We start from the raw sequence: 23,697 nt of genomic DNA, 5'->3' as shown, positions 1-23,697 counted from the left end.
TTGGTGGAAGGGAGTCGAGCTCATGATTTCTTGTCATACTGGTAGGTTACATAATTTACAAAAACCATGGTAAGGGGGAAGTTTAAAGCAGAGGTGGTATATATGAAAACAGTTTGATAAGTATGTGTGGAGATATTTTTCAGCCAGGAATGGCCATTGGACAGCAGGCTTTATGTGAGAAGGCTTCATGGAGTGTGAAAGGAAGTGTGAACCCTGTTCGTCCTAGTCTCTTGTCAGACTTTCATCTTCTCCTCCTGCATGCCTCATCTCTACCCCACATAATATTTCTCTTCTCCCTAATTTTCATGGAAATTTAACACTTCCAAATATCTATGCAGAATACTAAAATTAAAATAAAAATAAGAAGATAAAGGGTATTTCTGCATGACCGTGTACACACACGCAGTATGGCTGTTACTGAGTGGTACCCACATTTGATAATAAATGAGCCAAAGACATATCGTCAAGGCTTGCAGACGCTCTTATAAAATGCTGATGTCACCTAAAATGTGCTTGTCTACTCTTTGATTTTATTTCATTTTTCATTTTCCTGAGAACCGTTCCCTGCAGCCAAAATGCCAAGTACTCATTTTAAATAGAGTTCTGGTTTCTTCTTCTAAGTTACAGAAAGAAAAAAAAGAAGTATATACTCCTTCTTTTCTTTCTCCTTCTTGAGAGCCAAAAAAGCATGTCTGAGACATTTCTGCCCATGATTAAGTAGTAGGGCCTCCCATATCCCATGGGCTCTAAACCACCAAATTGAAGAATGCAACCCTCTTGGAGTTTTTCTGTGTACAGGGCAAAATTCCTTCATGTAATTCCAATCACATTCATAAATACTGCCCCCCCCCACTCTTTGCTGGTCACTTCATGTCCCAAAATAAGACAAGTCCCTGTCTCAAGTATTCTGTCATCTACTAAGAAAGGCTAAAAAAGGTGAACTGCCCTTATAGTATCAGTGGAATAGCATGAGTGCCACAAGAAAAGATACGAGCTAGTCTGGAAGGAGAGAGTCAAGTTAGCAGTGAGCAAAGGATGTTGACATAACATTCTGCAAAAGGCAGGCAGAATAAAAACATTGCTGGAAAATTTAGCTTAAGCTGGGAGATAGAACTGGGTGGTTTTTTGTTGTTGTTTGTGTTTGTTTTTCAGAGGGAGAGGCAAAGAAATAGGTCAGGGATGGGGCTGAGGCATGTTTAAAGCTGAGGAGGAATCCACTTGACTTTTGGGAATTTGCACAGAGCCTTTTTTGGGGGGCAGGGGTGGGTAGGGGTTGGAGATGAAGTTTGGGACTTGAGGAGAGAAACTTTCTTGGTCAGTGATGAAGTGTTCACTCTCAGTGTCCCCTTCAGTTTTTCAACATGTGCTGCATATGTATCCAAGAGTCTATAGTATCGTTTGCTTTTAAAGATCATTAAGAGAACAGCGATTTCATTTTTAATTACCTCCCTGCTGACTTTTCCTCCACCGGCATCTTGTGCTTTATGTTTGAGTTAACCTATTCTGGATCCAGCTGTCTTTGGGTTATTGGTGTAAAGCAGAAGTGAGTGGCAGGTTGTTAGAGCAACTGAATGTGATAGCAGTTGGGGATACCTGTGGGCATTGATCATGAGCTTGAATAGTGTGCAAGCTTTCCTTAGGAAATTTTACAGTCACTTAAACTCCTTTCTTGCAGTTTTTATTCTGACAGTGAACCTTTTCATGAATGTTCAGATTGTCTGAAGATGTTACAAACTTACAAGACAGTTCCATGGTTCCCAGGAAACTGTAACATTGACCGTTCTGTTGTGGTTCTATTGAAGTTCTATTAATAATAAAAATTTGGCAGAGACCAGAGTAATAATGGGTTCTCTTACATAAAAGCTTTAGTGATTCCCATTGTCTGTGACCTCCTTAGTAGGCCATTCAGGACTTCACCCTCTTGCCCTCAGCCATCCCGGCGTTATGCTGTTTCCTTCCTTCCTGCTTTCTACACGTGAGCCACGATGAGTGACTCCATAACCAGCACAACACGTTCACTGTTACAGCTCTGGGCCATGGCTATGCTTTCCCCTCTTCATAGCAAACTTTGAACCAAATTCTTCATCTGGTGAGATTCTTCTCAGGCTGAGCTCAAATGCCACCTCCTCACTGAAGCCTTCCCGACTTCCTCTCTCGGCGGAATTCACTCTTCTGTGGTCCTTGAAGACTAGCCATACTGCTAATGTAACGAGTTGGGGGTTGTATCACAGTTACGTGGTTAGTTTTCAGGGGGTACAGAGTGTTTCTGAGTAACACATGTTTTTCCTGGTTGCTTTGTATACTCCTCTCCTTTTTTTGCACAAAACGGGACACTTTTGCATGTGCCCACACTTGCTTATTCTGTTGGTCATATATTCCAGTGCCACCCTAAATGAAGCTGGGGCTTTAATACTGACCCAGGAGAGCACTATATAACACCCACATGTTTTGGATGATGTTAAAAGGGCAATGTTTCGGACTTTCAAAATGGGAGGAAAGAGGGCCTCATAGCTTTCCACCCTTTTCCACCATCAGACCAGCACACTGTTTTGGCCTGGGTTTCTCATTCTAGGCTTGGCTAGAGCTGTTTAATAATACAAATGCCTGGGCCTCAGAGCTTCTAATTTGGTAGGTCTGTGGATGACTCCTAATTAAGAGCATGTTTCCAAAACTTGGCTAGAGGCTCTGTGCACAGCTGGACTGAGGAGCATTGATCCCACAGTGACTTTTATCCCCGGCTGCACATTAGATTCCCACGGGAGGTTTTCCAAATATCAAGGACCAGATCCTACCCACATCATTTAAATCAGGATCTTTAAAACCAAACCACTGATTTAAGATTTTTCTCTTCCTGCTTTCCACCAAGATACAAGACATGGAAGGGAGCAGGGCAGTAAAAAGATAGGGGTGATTTTATTATGAGAAACCACAGAGAAGGCTTAATTTTAGTAGTTTTAGTTTTTATCATGGTTATTTCAATTTTTGTTTTCTGTAGGAAGGAGAAATAAAGGATAACAATATGAACAGCAAGAAGGTAAGGGTAAGGCCATTCCAGGTGGTAGAATTAGTATTTGTGAAGGCATGGAAATGAACGATTTATTTCCGCTGACGGAAGACTAAGTATGCGGATTAGCAAGGTAGGTCCTTGCGTGAATGGATGCAGGGATGCTGTGGGCAGGGAAACTTAAAGTCTGGGTGTGGATTTAATGTAGGAAAGAACCCAGAGTTACTTTGTTTTTAAGCAGGGGACTAATTTTATAGATAGCGTTTCCTTTGAATAAGTTATCTTATTGCTATGGTTATGGTGTGTCTTAGTTAGCTCATGTTGCATAAAAAACAAATACCATAGACTGGGTGGCATAGCCAACAGGAATTTATTTCTCTTTGTTCTGGAGGTTGGGAAGTCCAAGGTCAAGGTGCTCCTTGATTTGTTCTTGATAAGAGTGTTCTTGGCTTGCAAAATGGCCTTCTCTTGTGTCACCGCGTTCTCACAAGGATGGGAGGTGGGGAGGGAGCGAAGACTCTTTTTATAAGGACACTAATCCCATCATGGGACCTCATCTAAAACTCCCAAAGGCCCCACCTTCAAATACCATAACATTGGGAGTTAGAACTTCAATGTTTGAATTTGGGAAGGGACACAAACTTTTGGTCCATAACAGGATGAACTGAAATGAATGGTAATATGGAAGGATTTTGTCCAGGACCAACTTGTGTGGTAGTTGTGAGATGCTGACTACTTCCCATTTTGCATGTCCAAAGATGAACCAATCTCTAACATGGAATTTGGGCAACCCATGCCACCTTCCTCTCTTCATATCCCTGCTTTTCTTGACTCTTTTCACTTTCTTGTCTCCATTTCTATGCTAAGTATTTTGTTACTCTCTCTTCTAGGGTAAATGTCTAAACGTCAGTGCAAAGGAATAGAGGAAAAATTAAGAAGCAATTATGAACTCTGACTTTTTTAAGATTTTCAATACACACTGTCCTAAGGCATAACAATGCCAAAATTGACTGTGTTGTCAATACACACTGTCCTAAGGCACAAACAATACAGTTTAAAATACATATTTAAAGGCAAGCATGTGTTGGATGTTTTTAATTCTTTGTGCCCTTTCTAAGGAAAATAATATTAGTATTTTAGATTTATAATGGACATGAATTTTTGCCCATTATTTCTTCAGATATTTCCATTAAGGAGAATTATCTTAAAACTGGAAGAGAGGAATAAATATAGATAATATGAAAAACCCAAGATCAGAAAGAACATATTTCAGAATAACCCACTTTTTTGAAGAGGGAAGCTTTTCACACTCAAATAAATCACATCACAGATAGTGAGAGAGCTGACAAATTTGATCAAAGGACCAATAATGTCTGAGAAATACTGAAAATGGTAGAGTTTCTGGAAGACTGGTGATAGGAAAATACTCTCATTCTCAAAATTGGGCAGGCGAATTTATAACTTAATAGGATTAATAGCAAAATTCTCTACAGAATTCCCCTAAGAGTCCTTACACAGATATTTTATGTAGACTTAGAAAGGAAAATCACAATGAGCTAGCAAGCGTTCCCTAAAGAAATATATGTGGTTAGCCTCATATAATTTATTGGATAAGATTACGATAGTGATGGGGCACCTGGGTGGCTCAGTCGGTTAAGCGTCTGCATTTGGCTCAGGTCATGATCCCAGGGTCATGGGATCGAGCCCCGCATTGGGCTCTCTCTCAGCAGGGAGCCTGCTTCTCCCTCTCCTCTCTGCTTGTACTCTCTCACTGTCCTTGTCTCTCTCTCTCAAAAAATAAATCAAATCTTTAAAAAAAAAAAGATTACGATAGTGATAGATTTGGGAGATTCCAAAGATAAATTGTATCTAGACTTCAGCAATGCATCTGATAGTTAGTTCTACGTGATTTCCCTATGATCAAGATGGAAACCATCCCCATGAATATTATTAATTAATTCCAAGCTGGAAGCTGTTTCTATTTGAGTAGGAGCTCTACACTTGGTCATGTCCTGGTTGCTACTTTCATTAATGACTTAGGTGAATCATACATGGATGCTTATCAACTTTTCACCTTGTACCTGTTCTCCTCTGGGAACTAGTGCTAATACCATGATGATGGAAATCAGATTTAGGTATCTTTACCTGGAACAATGGACCAATAACAACCCATAAAATATAACAAAAGATTATACATTTGGAAAAGGTAGCAATTAGATTAATTGGTAAGTATTAATGCTCATCAACACCAGTGATCTAGGGTGTTTTGTTGTAGTTTGTGTTACTTGGAAATTCCAAACTGAAGCTGTCTGGCCATTTGTCAGGATTCTTGGCAGAACTAGTTCCTGAGTTGTGAGGAAAGTTGGATTAGATTACTTTGCTCACGCTGAAAGTCTATTATTCTTTGGAATTACTTTGAGAAACTGTTTTATGAAACACATTGTCATTTCACTTATCTATTATAGAGCTAAATCACCCATCTCATCCATCAAACTTGATTTCAAATAGCTTGTTGCTGTTTGACTAAAATAAAATCTATCCTCAAAGGATAAGGACTGTCACCATTCAGAATGTTCAAAAGAACAGCTGCAGGTTCAGAAGGCATTTCCAAAAAAGAGGAATCTCTAAAGTTTTAAACAAGATACTAGAATCTCTGGAAAATACAATTTGCTTTTGAGAGAAATTTTGTGCATTTTTTCTAGAGTGGCAACTTTGAATGGACAGTAGTAACTTGACCGTGTAAAAAGTCACCCATCACTTTTCTGCTTCTAATTTTACAAGGCTTAAAAATATTTTTTATTGAAGAGAGAGGACATAAAATACAGCAACCTATTTTTAAAATGTAAATTATAAGGAATAATAACCAACAAATACTTGAGAATTTATTATCCATTTTAATAATGAATGGTACTACCATAACCTCTGAAGTCCATGTAGATATCTTCATTAATCCATCCTTAGCCTCCTCTAACTGGCCTGAAATTTTTACTTATTCCCTTGTTTTTCATTATTTTTTTTCACCACATAGGAGACTCTCAACTATTGGAACAAACTGAGGGTTGCTGGAGAGGAGGTGGGTGGGGGGATGAGGTAACTAGGTGATGGACATTAAGGAGGGCATGTGATGTAATGAGCACTGGGTGTTGTATGCAACTGATGAATCACTAAATTCTACCTCTGAAACTAATGATACAGTATATATTAATTAAATTGGAATTTAAATAAAAAATTAAAAAAAAACAATCCAACTAGAAAACAGAAAGGATATGAACAGATATTTCACTGAGCAGGACATACAGTTGACAAATAAGGAAATGGAGTGATGTTCAATATCATTAGACATTAGGGAAATGTAAGTTAAAACCACAATATTGATATCACGTACCTATTAGAACGTTAAAATAAAAAATAGCGATAACGCCAAATTTTCATAAGGATGCCAAGAAACTGGATCTCTCATATATATTGCTGGTGGTAATGTATGTCTCAGCCATTCTGAAAAATAGTTTGCCAGTTTTTATAAAAGTAAAATGCAATTACCATACAATTTAGCAACCTCATTTATCCTAGGGAAATGAATTTATGTTCATACAAAAACCTGTACAGAAATGTTAATAGCAGCTTTATTTGTAATAGCCCCAAACCAGAAATTACCCAAATGTCCAACAAAGGGTGAATGGTTAAACAAACTGTGGTATATCTGTACCATGAAATACTATGAAACAATAAAAAGGACCAAATTGTTGATACACTCAGTAACTTGGATGGGAATTCCCTCTGTTAAGTGAATAAAGCCAATAACCGATTACATACTGTATGGTTCCATTTTTATAACATTCTTGAAGCAATGAAATTTTAGAAATGGAGAACAGATTAAAGGTTGCCAGGGATTAGGGATTGGAGTGAGATGAAGAGAGGTGAATATGTTTATAAAAGGACAACATAAGGAATCTTCATGGTGATGGAACTCTTCTTTATCTTGACTTGCTAAGTGCGTGGACCTATGTGTGTTATAAAACTGTGTAGAACTAAATACACATACACACACATTCATGCATACAGGTAAAAAACACAACAAAATAAACAAAACAAAACATACTATAGCTCTGTGTGTGTTTTTAAATGTTATGTCAGTGAAATACAACTGTAGTATTCTGTAATTGGCATTTTTCAATCACCACTGTTCTGGAGTTTCACCCGTTTTGTTCTGTGGAGCTGTAGTTCATTCATTTTCATTGCCAAAGAGTATTATTTTATTGTATGAATATACTGTAATGTATTTATCCATTCTGCTTTCATTGGACATTTGGGCTGTTTCCATATTTTTCTATAATAGACAGTGCTGATATGATGTTTCTGACACCATTTCATCCGTGTGTGCCAGAGATATCTACGATATATAACTTGGAGTGTAATTAGGAATTCCTGTGCTATGTGCACCTTTAGCGTTCCTATGTAACACCAGTTTGTTTCCTAAAGTGATTGTGCCATGTTGCACTCCTTCTAACAGTATATTAACTCATTCCATGTCAGATTTTTGAATTTTTACCAGTCTCTTGGTTTTGAAGTGGTAGGGAGAGAAATGGGGTGAGAGCGCCGAATCCTAACCACTAGACCACCAGGGAGAATGGGGTGGAGAAGGAGAAGAGGGAGTAAATTTCCCATTTCTCTGATTACTAATGAATTTGATCATGTTTTCACTTTTTTTTTTTTTTTTCTATTTGGGTTTCCCTTTCTGTAAAGTACCTGTTAAAATCTTTGGTCCATTTTTTGCAGAGGGGGATTCTTTTTCTTATTGGTTTCTATTAATTCTTTGTCAGTTATATTTGTGGGAAATAACTTATTTTGTGCCTTGTCTTTTTTATTTTCTTCATAGTGTTTTGATAAACAGAATTACTTAATTTAATTGAATTTATAAATCCTTCCTTTAAGGATATGTGCATTTTTGTGTGTGTTTATTTCTTAAATGCTTCTTTCCACTTTTATTAAAAAAAAAGGATACTTTCTTATATTATCTACTAAAAGTTCCATAGGTTTTAATTTCACTTTTCCATCTTTAATCTCCCTTGGATCAATTTTTATGTATTCTTTGAGGTAGGGTCAATTTCATTTTTTTTTCTATAAGGATAAACTGTTTTTCTGGGACCATTGATTGAAAAATGAACCTTACTCTTCTACAATGCTAGTTCTGTCATAAGTCAAGTTTTCATATATATGTTTTGGTTTCTTTTTCCCATTGGTCAGTTTGTCTATTGCTGCCTCTGTATTAGTTGTTAGCTCTTTGTAACAAGACTTGCTGTCTGTTCACGATAGCCCTACTTCCAACTTCTGGTTCTCCAGGAGTCTTGGCTAGTCTTGTTCTTTGCTCTTCTGACATCATTAAAATGTTGTCTTCCGCCACATGAACAGAGCTCTCCTTTTATTTGGGTGTCTTTAATGGCTTCCTGATGTCTTTAACTATTGCCTCTGCTTAGTTCTTCCTCTTCTCTTTCTGAAACTCTAACAGACATGTGTTAGATTTACTTTCTCAGTTTTTTATGTTTCCTAATTTTCCTTTCCTTTCATATTTCTTATTTATTATGCATTCAGGTCATTTCTTTAGATCTGCATTGTCATTTACTAATTTTTCTTTTCTATTGCTTCTATATGCCATCTACCCATTTATTATTTCCTTTTAAATTTAGTTTTCCTTATTAAAAGTTATTTTTATTCCTTAAACAGTGGTTTTTATAGTCTCTTGTTCTTTAATTTTAACCTCATCCTTTATTCTGTTAAAACCATTCAACATAATTTTTTTATATTCTATTTATGACAGTTTTAGTATTCTAGAGTCTTGTTTTTTCTGAAGTCCTTTTTATTTTCCTGTGTTTGAGATTTTAGATGAAGATTTCATGTGTCTTGGTACTTTTTTAGAATTCTCCGAGACCTGGTTTGCAAATTGGTTTCTTTAGGGAGGATTTGTATTTGCTTCTTAAGTACTCAGGGAAATTTATTAAACCATAGCTACTTTTGGGTGCCCGGGTGGCTCTGTCGGTGAAGCGTCCAACTCTTGATTTTGGTTCAGATCATGATCTCAGGGTTGTGAGATCAAGCCCCAAGTTGGGCTCACACGCTGGGCGTGGAGCCTGCTTAAGATTCACTCTCTCCCTCCCTCTGGTTCCCTATCCCAAAAAAAAACCCCAAAAACAAAAAACATGGCTACTTTATACAAAATATTTGAAGTCTTTTGGACAACCCAGGAACAAACTCATGTAAAGGCTAGCTTGTAGTCAAATATCCAAGGGAGATCTTTATTTTCTTCCATCACATAATGCCAATATTCAAGACAGATTTTTTTTTTGTGGACCCCTGGAGCTTTACAAATAAATATTTTTATTTTATAAGGTAGTTCATAGTCTTATGTTCTGTAAGGTACAGTCTGCTCTCATTTACAGTCGAGGAAGAGCAAGCTCAGAGCAGGTACAACATGGCTTGCTCAGAGTTACGAAGTTAGTAAGTGTTGAATCTTGTTTTTGTCCAGTTCACTCTCCCCTTTCCAATGCTAATCCTCTATTTAATGGTGACAGATGCCTTTTAAAAACCTTGACTGTGTTCTAAGAAAGTAATAGGAGAAAGTTGCTTTAATATTCTTACTTAATTAAATAACCGCATGTGGTACAAATTATTCTTCCTGGTTTATAGATGAGGAAATTGAGTCTAAGAGACATTAAGTAATAGAGAGGTATATATTTATTAAGTGAGAGAGTGAGGCTTCCAGTCCAGGTTACTTGAAATCCCATCTCTGTTAACCTGCTCAGCGTAGCCTGTCCTAATCACTGTTCATGCCCATTCTCTACCACTTCTTCCTGTCGTACCCTTCATAGTGGTTACATCTATTAGCCACATGTCAGGTGTTTACTTATTTATCTATGTCTGTTTTCTTCATCAGGATCATAAGCCCAACAAGAAGAGGGATGATGTATATTTTATTTACTTCTGCACAACCAGCAATTAGTTTAGAGCCTGAAACAGAGTAGGCACTGAATAAAAATATTAAATGCCTGAAAGTCTGATTCTGAAACTCATTTTTGCTAAATACACTGCCTCCTCATTTCTTAAAAACTTCATTGAGTAGAGTTTTCCTATTATCTTGGAATTACAGCCAAGTCCCAAAGAGGAAGACCATAAACATCATAAGTGTCCCACATTCTAAGTTTAGAGAGCTGCCAGTGGTTAAGGCCAGACACCTATTGGGAAGGCTGAGACCAGAAAATTATTCCACAAAGCCTTCACCTCCACTCTTGTAAATCAAGTGTAATATAAAGGGAAGATGGAAGAGAAGATGTTGCTCTATCTGGAATACAGTGTTAGTGAGGAAAGTTTGCTTCCCACACTCTGTAGCTATGCCTAAGGCTAAAGTCAGAGGGCTCAAAGAGAATGATCATACAAGTTAAGGATGTCTGCCCGAAGGTACAATAGACATTTCCACTCCCATTAGCACATATGCTTAGCTCGTGGACTTGGCCGTATGGCTATCCAGTAGAAGAGAAGAAATGGTGAAAAGTTGTCTTGGTGGGATGCTGCCAGGCACCAATGAAGCACAAGCTGGGGTTCTCTCAAGTTCTTATTTACTGCAAATTTTGGAAGATTGGTCCCACCCATGCTTTAAGGCCCAAAGTACTAGAAACCTTTATTTGGGGAAAAGGGGAATCTAGTCTTGTTAGTATCATCACAATTTTGAGTGAGTTGGAGGCAAACCGAACAACAACAAAACCTTAATGCGTTAGGAGAAGACTGCATGATGCTACTAACATCTTGGGATCAGTGGAAAGATATGACAAGGTCTTGGTCAGGATAGCCAGTGCTGAGGGAGCCATGCGGGCATAAGCCCCTGGTCAGTGGAGTGTACCGAAGCTCCCACGAGTTCAAGACAATGAGCTCAGCCTGCCCTGTGGCTTGCCAAGACCAGGGCTGCTGTCAACCTCTTCCACTCAAGTGGTCATTTCCAGAGTTCTGAAAAAAATAATCTTGAAGAAACTTTGCCAGTGTTCTTACCACTTTTACAAAGGAACAGCTTTTCAGAATTTCTGGCACAGGAAGGGGAAAGGCAGAATGAGTAGTAGTATCTTTTCGTATGTTTTTTGATAAGTACATTTTTTATTTTTGATTAAGTTCAGTTTATTGATTTCTTCTTTTATGGTTAGAACTTTCTGCATCCTATTAAAAAAAATTACTGCCTACTCCAATGCATGAAGGTATTTTCTTACGTTTTCTTCTAGAAGCTTTATAGTTTTAGCTTTTAGGTTTATATCTGTGATCCCTCCTGAAGCGTTATTTGTATATAGTTTGAGGCAGGGGTCAAGATTTTTTTTCCCAGTATGAATAATCAGTTTTTCCAGCACCATTTGTTAAAAGGATATTCTTTTCTCTGGTGATTTCAGTGTCTCTTTTGAAGCGATACATGTGTGGGTCTGTTTCTGGAATCTCTCTTTTTTTCTATCATTCTGTCAGTTCTTTCTTCATTATCATATACTCTTGATGTATTTGTTTTTGTAGTAAGTCTTGAAATTGGGTAGTGAAAATTCTCCAACTTTTTTTCCAAGATTACTTGACTATTTATGTCATTTTTTATTTCTATAAAATGTTAAAATCAGCTGGGTTTTGATAGGGATTGTGTTCAATCTGTGTATCATTTGGGGAAAACTTGACTTCTTAACAGTATTGAGTCTTTAAATACACAAATATAATACCTTCATTCATTTACAACTGCTTTAATTTTTCTCAATAATGTTTTCTAGCTTTTAGTGTAAGGTCTTATACATATTTTATTAAATTTGTCCCTTAATAGTTCACATTCTTGAATGCCATTGTTAATGATATTTTGAACATTTTATTTTTCAATTTGTAGTTGTTTATGTATAGGAATACAGTTGAATTTTGAATATAGCTTCCATATACTATGACTGTAAAGTCACACATTAATTTTGGTAGATTTTGTAGATTATTAGCAATTTACACGGTCATACAATCTGAAAATGAAGACAGTTTTACTTTTTTATTCTCGGCATATATGCTTTTTTCTCTTCTTTACTTTTTTTTTTTCTCTCTCACTCCCTTACTACACTGGCTAGGACTTCTGGTACAATGTCCAACTGAAGTGGTGTGAACAGACATCCTTACTTTGTTTCGATCTTAGGGGGAAAGGGTTTGATCTTTAGCCTCATGTATGATGTTATGTGTAGATTTTTCATACATACCCTTTATCACATTGAGGACATTTTTTTTCTCTCTCTGGTTTGTTGAAAGTTTTTATCATTATTTCTTTTCTTTCTTTCTACATTTCTTTCCTCCCTTCCTCCCTCTCTCTTTCTCTGTCTCCCTCTCCCTCCCTCCCTCCTTTTATGGATGGCTGCCAGGTCCTCCCTTTCTTTTTCTTTTCTCTTTCTTTCTTTCTTTCTTTCTTTCTTTCTTTCTTTCTTTCTTTCTTTCTTTCTTTCTTTCTTTCTTTCTTTCTTTTTCTCTTTCTTTCTTCTTTCTTCTTTCTTTCTTTCTTCCTTCCTTCCTTTCCTTCCTTCCTTCCTTCTTCCTTCCTTCCTTCCTTCCTTCCTTCCTTTCTTCTTTCTTCTTTCTTTCTTTCTTTCTTTCTTTTTCTTCTTTCTTTCTTTCTTTCTTTCTTTCTTTCTTTCTTTCTTTCTTTCTTTCTTTCTTTCTTTCTTTCTTTTTTCCTCCTTCCTTCCTTTCTTTCTTTCTTTCCTTCTCTTTCTTTTGCAAGTAGGCCTGCAAAACATATATGAAACATGAAGATTTGGGGAATGATGAGTTAGTTGCTAGGGAGACAGAGAAATGAAAATGTATACCTGCAGGCCAAACTGGATGGGAGGGACAGAGGTCATACATTGATAATATAGACAAACTGGGCTGGATGAACAGACCTGATTTCTATTTCTGGCTTTGCCACCGACTAGCTATTTGACCTCAAATAAGTCACTTTGCTGTCCACCTAGCACTCAGAGATACAGCTGAGAGCCAAGTTTATCTCAGAATTTAGTAGAGTTGCAAATGTGACTAAAAGATTTGAAAAATAAGAAATATGGGAACAGATTGATGTGCCTGGACTTCTTTGGTCTGCTAAAGAGAAAGCTAAGACTTGGATTAGTTTTATACTAATTCTGGCTTACTGCACCAAGACAACCATAGACCTGTTCTCTGGTTTCATGGTGCCTTGATACCCCTTTTCTCCAATACCACATGCTCTTGGTTTCTTTAGCTTTATTGTAGGTCTTGAGATTAGGTAGTGGTTTGTTCCCTAATCCTACCTTTAACTAGTAGCTTTATTACAGTCTCTTTATTAGAACAATCTGAGGAAAATCTTCAGTTTTTTTGCCAGGACCCTTCCCTTACTGATACAAATTGGCAGTGTCTTCTCAACATATAGATATGCTCTTGGGTCTCTCTGCAAACCTATCCATTTTGCCTAGGGCTGACCTCAAAGTAGGTAAGCAGGTCTCTGCTTCTAACCCCAACCTCCCACCCCATACCTCATTTGTATTTACAATATTCTGGATTGTGCCTTAGGAAAATTATTTTAACTACTTTGAATGTCATTTGACTCCATTCCTTTGGGTCATGCAAATTTTTGCATTTTTATGAGTCTCCTTTGAGAATGCAGATACTCTTATGAGAGACATATCCTAAACTCCCTTCAGGTGACAAAATTGTGTTGGGTGATCTATTCAGTGATACCACAAGTTGAGCAAGATTGTGTCTGAGGCATTGTAGGTGCAGGATGATGGAAATGGAAGGGGGTAGGGAGTGGAGTGTTAGCATGGAAATGGAGAGGGAGGCTCCAACGTTAAATTTTTCCTGTTGATAGTTTTACTGGGAAGAGCCCTATGGAAATCCAAATCCCTTCCCCTAAAATTTCTGTGAATTCCCGGAGGGCTTATGTTCTTAAGGTTATTTCTGTTCTCAGGCTCATGCTTTTTCTAAATTTGTTCAATTTTGGATTATCTTTCTATTCCAGTAGGCAACATCTATGCTGTATTCATTGACCTAGATGTAAAATTCAGCTGCTTCAATTTCCACATTCATAAAACTCCGCTGCTTCTAAGACAAGGAGTAGACTTCCCTGAAGATTTAGGTGCAGGTGGAAAATATGGAGGAGACAGAGAAAGCATTTCCATCACAGCATTCAACAACTTCCATTTGAACGTTAGATGCTATTTTTAAAATATCCTTCACCCACCGTGACACCAGGGCATTGTCAATGGCCACTTTCAGTCCATTGCACACCCAGATCTTGCACTATCTCTGGATTCTTCTCTTCTCTCTCTCCCTTCCAGAGGGTATGCTGAGCGATGGAGCCTTTGGAGCCAGACATCTGGGCTCCAGTCTTGGTCTTATTACTTATTTAGCTGTATGGCTTATATAAGTTATTCCAACTGCTTAATGTCAGTTTTTCCATTAGCAAAACGGGCATGATAAAATTACCCATTTCCTAAGTTTGTCATGAGTATTAGAAGTGTGTAGTGGTGCTTATTTTGCTGCCCACATGCCTTCCCAAGACCAAACTGCTCCTCTTTCCGGCTTCCGGGAGCCTTGGCTGCCGATGGTCTACAGCAGCGCCCCTTCTCAGACATGGCACCTGTGTAAGAGAATCTCTAGCCTGTGGTTATGCTCTCCAAGGGGAGGCCCATACCCAAAGATTGGTGGGTGTGGAGTTGCAAGGTCTCGTCTCTGCCTGAAATTAGAACAGCTCTGAAGGGCTGTTCCAGCTCCAGAACCTCACGTTCGATCAGCTGCGGACTTTGTGGCAAGTGCATCACAGTTCAGCTTCTCACTGCCAGTTCTGCTTCCCTCACAAACTCTCCCCACAAACTCTCCAGTAAACTTCCTGAACACTTCCATCTCAGAATCAGTTTCCAAGCTAAGAGAAAATAGCCAAAATTATGGAAATTGAAGAAGATAGAGAATAAGTTGTTATTATTATTATTTGGGGAGTGAGATAATTTATTTTAGGAGATTTTCTAGAATATTCCAGACACGTGTAGAACTACACAGGAATTCTATATAATAATTTTAACCATGAGTAGTGAAAAGAAAATTATTCCAAATTTTGACAGTGGAAAAATGGTTATTTGACTTTTAAAAATTATTTAAGTTTATTATTTATTTAATTTATCTTACTAGAACATATTCTAATTAGCCTGCTCCAGTAGAAGTAGGACCTTATTACTGCGTGACTCTTACCTGATACTTCTGGGCACTATAATTTCATTGTCTCTGTATATTTGATTAATAATCCCAAACTGATGGAGGTGCTGAACAGTTTATATTCCCATAAGATACAAGAGGTTAACCTATGAAAAACTGATAAGTTGGGATTTTGTAGACCACAAGAAAAGTTAGTGCCACATGAATTAAGTTCTTATCAACCTGTAGAAAGATAACTAATTTTACATCTGATTTAGCAATTATTTTATTTTATTTTGTATTTTTAAAAGTTTTTATTTAAATTCACACATACAGCAATATTAATAATACAGTAATATTAGTTTCAGGTGTACAATATAGTGATTCAACACTTCCATACATCACCCGGTGCTCATTACAAGTTCCCTCCTTAATCCCCCATCACCTGTTTCACCTTTCCCCCGACCCACCTACCGTCTGGTAACCATCAATTTGTTCTCTATGGTGAAGAGTCTGTTTCTTGGTTTGCCTCTCTCTCTCTTTGTTTCCTCTTTGCTCATTTGTTTTATTTACAATCTTTTTAGCTATTTCTTTTCTGACTATCAAAAATCTCAATTTCTTATACACGCTTTGATTTTGCATTTGTCTTTGCTGTTGGCTACCTCCTTAATGAGTTAAATAAAACTTTGTCAGATGCTCACTATCTATTTGTATGAGAATGTTGTTTTTAACAGTGGTTTTTCATAGTAATGTGTTTCTGTTTAAATATTATTAGTTTCTGCAAGGTAGCATTATGACAGGAAGGTACCCAAAGTTCCATGGGGCAATTGGAAAAGAGAAGTCAACATTCTGAAGTTAGCCAAACCCTATCATACTATATCCAAACTTGGGGTCTGTTTTTGAAGTATGTGTATTTGCCAGGGTTGCTGTAATGAAGTACCACACGTTCAGTGGCTCAAACAATAGAAATGTATTGTCTCCCAGTTTTGGAGACTAGAAGTCTGCGATCAAGGGCTTGGCAGGGTTGGTTTCTTCTGGGGTCTGTGAGGAAGAATCTCTTTGGGGCCTCTCCCCTAGCAGCTGGTGGTTTGCTGGCAACCTTTGGCCTTCCTTGGCTTGGAGACACATCACCCTAGTCTCTGCCTTCCTGTTCATACAGTGTTCTCCCTGTGTGTGTGTCTGTGTCCAAATTTCCCCTTTTTATAAAGACATCAGCCATATTGGATTAGGACCTGCCCTGGTGGCCTCATTTTAACTTGATTACCTCTGTCAAGATCCTATTTCCAAATAAGGTCACAGTTCAACCCATAACAGTATGATTCTTTTTCTCCATTCCTAAGGTTTACTTTTTTCCCCTCAACTGATACCTTAAGAAGAATGTCATTAACTCTTGATGAATCCCAGTTGGGAAATCTCTCTCCTTGTTTTAAAGTGAGTTTTATTGCCACATCTCACAACAAGCCAATGCTGGCCTTGCTGTAGGAATATAGTTATGATGAATTAGGCTTGGGAAATAAATCCTGTTTAACAGATGAGTTCACAAGTTCTCAGGGGCATTTAGCAGCCCGGGTGCTTTACAGGTTCAGTAACAACAAAAAAAATGCCTTTTTTGGTATTGATCTCATTTACATGAATATAATTAAATAATTTTAATGGCATTTGGATGACATTTAAAAAAACACGTTGGTAAATTTGTCAGAGGGGAGAGCATGGTGCTTTTTAATTTTCATTGGGCAGGTAGGCAGGTTGTGGGGGACAAATGATTCCTTTGGCAATCATGGAATTATTTACCATGAGTTGAAGAAGAACCTTCTGTTTGAATAACCCCTTTGAACTATCTGACACATAATGGAAGCTTGTTAAATGTTTATTGAATGAACGGAAGTGTCCGGGGAACTTGGAATATTTGACCGGAATCAAATAAAAGGCATATATGTATTCAGAGATTTACCACATACCTAGCTTTGGCTAGATGCTGTGGGGCTGCCTATATGTAGGAGAATAATAATGGTAGTGAATATTTGTTTCTGCTTACTATGTGCCAAGCATGCTGTACACTTCTTTTTTTTTATTGTAAAGATTTTATTTATTCATTTGAGAGAGAGAGTGCACAAGCAGGGGGAGATGTAGAGGGAGAGGGAGAAGCAGACCCCCCGCCGAGATGGGAACCCGATGTGGGGCTCCATCCTAGGACCCGGCGATCCTGATCCCAGGACCTGGAGATCATGGCAGACACTTAACCATCTGAGCCACCCAGGTGCCCCCTGCACACTTCTTTTAAAATTGCCTCTGAGTTGGGTAATGTTCTTATTTTACATATAAGGACACCAAGACTAAGAGAGTTCAAGCACCTTGACTATATAGCTAGTGATTGGCAAGGTCAAGTGGGTTCTTAATCTGTACACTTGAATGCCTCCCAGACTGGCCTCTTCCTAGGAGAAGCTTAGGTTCTTGTTGTGGAGATGGGACATTTATAATTGAGGCAGTTGGAAATTGGCATAGTAAGAGTCAAGCAGTATTGTATGTCTTTTTGCTACGTACATGTGTGCTGTCAAAATTTCATAAAAGTGTGGGTTTGTGTCATGGTTAGGTGAGTACGATCTGGATTTAGATGCCTGGATTCAAATCCCACTTGTACCTCTTCCTCTCTGCGTGATTTTGGACATACAACTGTTTTCTAGTATCATTTTTTTAAAATGATAAAATAGGGTATAATAAAAGTACCTCCCTCATTGTGAGGGATATGTAAGATCTGTAAAATGATTCTGTACCTGGCAAAATGTATTTCCTGCTAGAATATAAGCTTCCCAAAGGCAGCAATTTATATCTGTTTTATTCATTCATGCATCTTACACGTCTAGAACAGTGCTTGGTATAAAATAGACATTCAGTAAATACATCATTGAATGAATGAATATATTTCAATGTGTAAATGCCAGGGCTTAGTCACATTTGCAGATGTAATGAAGTAGTCACATGCTTGCACATCTATGTAGAACAGTGGTTCTCAACCCAGGATACTCATTAGAAATACCTGGAAAACTTTTAAATAGACTGATGTCAAGCTCCACCACAGACCAAGGTTGAGCACAGCTCTCGGAGAATCACTGTGAAAGTAACAGCTGAAAACATGAGTAATACAGGCATACCGTATTGAAGATTCAACACCAGAAGCAATTTTTTGAATGACTTACAACCCGTAGGAAAATAAAAACAACCTTTGTTTCAATAATAATTACGTTCTCAAAAATTTCAGTATACATTCAAATGGTCAAAAACTACTTTGTGTTCATATGTAATATGGATTAGGATTTAGGCTCAAATAATTACACAAGGTTTGTTGCCCTAAATAAATCTCCAGTGGGATATTTGGAGTTTATGTGGAGTTCCCGACAATTTTTTTTTTTTTTTAAGCATGTGGACTATCCTTAACAGTGCAGGCAGCTCATCTAGATCAACCAAGGAGCATTGTGGGCTGCTTTGAATATAAACAAAGTACCAAAATAGCATATGGGGGAAAGCACACCAACACATACACAGTGATTAAGATCCCTTTTGAGGCACTTGGAGAATTAAACCAAGGTATGGAGTATCTTTCTAGACAGCTGCTTCTTTTTCTAAAACAAGGAGATGCGTTCACCAATCTCTAATGTGTCAGTTGCTTCTTTTAGGAGGCATCCTGGCTAAGGGAAACTCTTGATTCTCTGGTGCTTCTCTGCTCAGCAGGCGGGGTCCTCATTCTATTCTATTCATAGAATCACCCAGAAAGGGAGTTGGCAAAATGGGGATGGATTGCCTTATAAACTTGGAACCAGGGTGGAACCAGAGCAAATTGAGAGAAAATTGCAAAATGGATAATTAGAGGGTATCCTGGCTAAATAACCACTTGGGTGTTTTCCCATAGATTTTAAAAAATTCTCTTTGTGAAGAGTATATGCCACACATTTCTTTCAATAAATACATTATAAAAATATTAACACTATCCTATGCCCTTTACAAATGTTATTGCAATAGGATTTTATTTTACGCTGATCACAAAGCCGTTTTTACGTCTCTTAGGCTTCTTAACCCTGAATTCTACCTCTTTTGCCTTTTTCTTTAAAGGGCTGCTTTGAAGGATTTCTGGCCCTCTCTGCAAAGTGTATCACCGAAATGCACGGGCTGGGATATAATTCAGATCTTCCTAATCAGATTTCTCAACCCTTGATCTAATCAGCAAGCTGTTTTGCTTAGCTTTTTGGTCAAGTTCATTCATTAACTCAGAAAACATTTATAGTATATTTGCTGTGTCTACCCCGGGGCTAGAATGTAATAAGATTAGTAGATGAATTGAGCCCTGTCCTTTAGGAGTTTGTAGTCTTATTGAATGAAGTAAAGGAAATAATAGATTGCTATTTAAAATGTATGATGGCTTTTATACTTTAAATATGTTTGAGGTCTTTCATGGCAGGTAATTGACATTAACCTTGACTTGGTGCGCTGGAACTGCATTATAGAATATTTTCTTTTCGTATCTGTTTCACAGTTAGTATCGCAGTTGTCCTTTTCAAAGATTCTTTTGCCATTATAGCCATCCCAACAAAGTGCTGTTGTAAAATTAATAGGAAGGATCTCACTGTCTCACTGACTGTAGGTTTGGGAGGATTCTGGGCAGGAGGAAAAAAAAATGAGAAGTTGAAACTCCATTGATTTTTTTTACCAGAGCATCTTGTAACATAAAACCCCTGCCACCTCAACACACCCCCCAAATTCTACCACTCTGAAATGTCATCTCCTACAACCAAGATGAACCACATAGAAAACTAACTTACACTAATTTTATTTGAGGTCTGAGAAATAATGAAATTGCTTTCTTATTTTGGAACAAAAGGTGTATATATACATGAGCTTTTGGAGAAAAGGATGTTCTCACACGGCTGTTTATAAAGATGGAAAAAGCTGTAATTGGAAGTCGCCTCCTACCTCGCTGTAGTTCCTGCAGACCTTTCTCCAATTCTCCTTGTTATGTAATAACCTCTTGTGAGGCCCCTTTACAGTTATAAACCGGTACCGCTTTGATGGTTCTTACTTATTTTCCTTCTAGTAAGTGTTTATGTGTGTCGTACGTATACAATTGTCCCCTATTCATGTTACAGAAAACCACCCTTAAATTTGTACCGACAACGAGGAATAAATAAGCAGCAAAAGCCCTTACTTAATCGTTTCTCTTCAACTGGTTGGGAAAGAGTGCCATTTGACTGTACTTTTCTTGCAGGGCTTAGTCAGGGTCGAAGGTTGGTAGCTATGTTCTCTTATTGCCACGTTGCTCTTCTGGAGACACACACAGCCCTCATGCCCTAATCTGGTTATTTCGGCAGCGTGTCCCTCCCGGTGGTTTTAATTAGGGACACAGGTTTTGGTGGTCAGAGTCTCCAGCTTCTGGAGAGTTCAGCTCATTTGCCCCGTGATGTTCACTGGGCCAGCAGAATTCTATTCCCTCCCTTCTTTTTTATTCTGGCCACAACTCTCTGTGGCTATTCATGGAAAAGATGAGGGACTTGTATTTTCCTCAGTAACCCAACATTTAGGAATTCTTCAGCCCTTCCAAGGCCTTGTGATCAGGCACTGTTTGTTATCTTTTGTTAGAACACTGACCCTTATGTTGTGTTTTAAGGAATCAAAGGTGGGACCTGTAGAATTCTGATGCTGCAGAGATCTGATTTTCTTGTGATGGAAGCCGTGACTCAGAACCACATACACCCTCCTTCAAAGCCAGAGAAAAGTCCTAAAGAAAAACGTTACACAAGTTCTTGAACTTAGGTGGAGAAAAATGCATGGGCCATGAAGGAGCACCATATAAGAATCTTCCAGTGTTCTTGGCTTATTGTGCAGTGGAACAGAATATACTTTGGGGTGAAGGGCTACGATGTTGTGATTTATAAGCAATTTATATTTGGTAATCTGGATGTATTTGGTCTTCATCCACAGACCTCTGCTCACAACTCCTGAAACCTGTGATAAGAGCAAAAGAGGTGTTTTTCATTATGTTAATGAAGGTGGCTTTGCACCCCACCCAAGGGTGGGGGCCTTTTGCCACGAGGACCGATCTTGTGATGGGAGGGTTGGAACTTTCCATCCTAGCCCTCGTTCCCTCCAGGGAGGAGAGAGAGAGGCTGAAGGTTCAATCAGTTGCCAATGGCCAATGATTTAATCAGTCGTGCCTATATAATGAAGCCTCAATAAAAACCCAGAGGATGGGATTCAGAGAGCTTTCAGGTTGGTGAGCAGGTGGTGGTGCTGGGAGATGAGGCCCCTGGAGAGGGGATGGAAGCCCCACACCCCTTCCCCATAACTCACCCTCTGTATCCCTTTTGTCTGACTGTTGATTCATATCCTTTATCATCTCCTTTAATAAATGGATAAACGTTAAGTGTTTCTGTCAGTTCTGTGAGCCACTTTAACAAATGAATCAAACCTAGGGAGGAGGTCATTGGAACCTCCGATCTGTAGCTGGTTGGCCAGAAGCCCAGGTAACAGCCTGGGACTTGTGACTGGCATCTGAAGTGGGGGTGGGGAGTGGTCCTGTAGGACTGAACGCTAAGCCTATGGAATCCAATGCTAGCTCTGGTTAGATAGTGTCAGAATTAAGTTGAATTCTGGGACACCCTGCTGGTGTCTGAGAATTGCTTGATATTGGAGGAACCCCCCACTTCCCACTCCCCACCCCCCACCTGTCTGCCAACTTTGTAATTGGCTCTGGGAACCCAAAAGGGTTGGTGTCAGTGAAGGGGCCAAAATTGATGTTAATTATTTGCCTTGATGGAAGCGAGGAAAGAGAAGATTGTGTCATCGGAATGTCTTCATTAAAGGTCTACACACTTGTAATGACTCTTTGGGGGATTACATAAAGCAAGTACATTGTGTGTGACCCAGTGGGAGCTTCTGAAAGTAGGCTGCTGGCAAGTCAATGGGATTACTTCCAACTACTAAAGACCTTGATGTTATTTCTGAGACTTCCTGTGTGGGAATATAAGAGAGGGGGATAAAAGGGGTGGGCACTTGCTGAGCTCTTAGACATACTTGACCATTAATCAGTGGCTGCATGATCTTGGATTCTTTTCTGGATTCTACCCAGCCTTTCTTTGGGTTTTGGGGTTACTGTTGATCTTGGTCAATTACAAATCCCATTTCTGGGTGGAGTTTGCAGAAATCAGTGAACAGAACAGAGAGATTATCTGCCTTTAGATTCCAATGGAGCTTTTACATTCTGCTCTCCTCCCCCTTTCCTGGGCAAGTTCCTTTCCCTTCAGGGGCTCAGTCCTGATGGGATTCACTGTACATCTGGCCATCACTGCCTTCCTTTCCCCCATCTACCTGTCTGCAGCCTTGTTCCTCTGTATAGTGAGATGGGTGAAGGAGTCTGAGGATCTGGGCCTCCCTGGGCACCCTGTGTGTCTGCAGGTCCAGTGTCCAAGACGGCAGATTCTTACTGCAGTGTTCACATCCTCTGAGATAGGATGCTGAGAGCTAATGGGGGTAAAGTACATAATGAAGTTGCTGATGCTTTCCTTCAGGGCTTCCCCCGCCTTGATGAACCTGGGTAAGTTAGTACTCCCCCACTTGCCCAAATGTACTTGCTCTTGTCAACCTAAAGAAAGAGGGAAACCAAGGCAAGCTCAAATTACCAGAAATTGAGTTTATTCGAGAATAGCACAGGAGTTGCAATTCAGGACACAAAAACTGTAGCAAGCCCCAGGCAAGTCCATTAACAATTTGGGGTGGGCTGTTTTTATGGCCAGGAGTGCAAAGAGCGGGGAGTCTAGCCTGAGTCCAAGCAGCAAGTTCAGTGGCTTGAGGATGGGGAGACGATCTTGGTGGATGTTCATTGGTTGAGGGATAGCTTTCTAGTCTTCTGGAAATTAGGCATTAACCTGAAATCAGTCTCTAAGTTCTTAAATTTCACTTTCCTGAGGGTGCATATGGGAGATTCTCCATTTCATATCCTCTTTAAAGTCCTTCCACACTCCCATAGAGCGGTTTGAAAGTTAGCTTACAGAGGGAAGCATGTGTCAATGCAGATTCCTGGGCCGCAGTCTCAGACCTACTCAGGGCTCAGCTGCAGAGTCCCAAGACCCACCTGATTCTAGTTCAGGTGATTCTCAAAGCACACGTGGACAGTCCTGTGGAGGGAAAACCCCCCTCTCCTTTCCAGGGAGCCACTTAGTTAATTCATTAATCAACACTTATATTGAAGCTTGAGACTCTTGTCTGGCATTTTTCATGGAGCTTTGCAGAAATTGAACTTAACATTATTAATGATGGTATCACAAGATCTCCCTGCTTTCTTCCTCCATCTTGCTGTTCTCATTCAGTCCACCAGGCTCTCATCTCCCTTCCCTTCCCTTCCCCCTGCCCTTGTCATATTTGCTTGCTTAAAGCAGCTCCTCTCATTTCTTATCTTTGCAGACCAAGGTCAGGACTGACTTTCTCAACCTCTCCTGATTCATTCCCTCCTTTCTGACCTGCATTCTGTTGTGTTCCAC

General features: G+C 39.0%; 1 protein-coding gene across 9 annotated transcripts in view; it reads left to right on the top strand.

Moving 5' to 3' along the window:
- DGKI (diacylglycerol kinase iota) overlaps positions 1-23,697 on the top strand; it is a 453,056-nt gene that overhangs the window by 126,037 nt on the left and 303,322 nt on the right. The gene's annotated exons all lie outside the window — the stretch shown is intronic.

The sequence above is a fragment of the Zalophus californianus genome, chromosome 12 (genome assembly GCF_009762305.2).
Source record: "Zalophus californianus isolate mZalCal1 chromosome 12, mZalCal1.pri.v2, whole genome shotgun sequence".
Classification (NCBI taxonomy): domain Eukaryota; kingdom Metazoa; phylum Chordata; class Mammalia; order Carnivora; family Otariidae; genus Zalophus; species Zalophus californianus.
The sequence above is the reverse complement of the archived record's forward strand: the minus strand, read 5'-3'. Positions and strand labels throughout refer to the sequence as shown.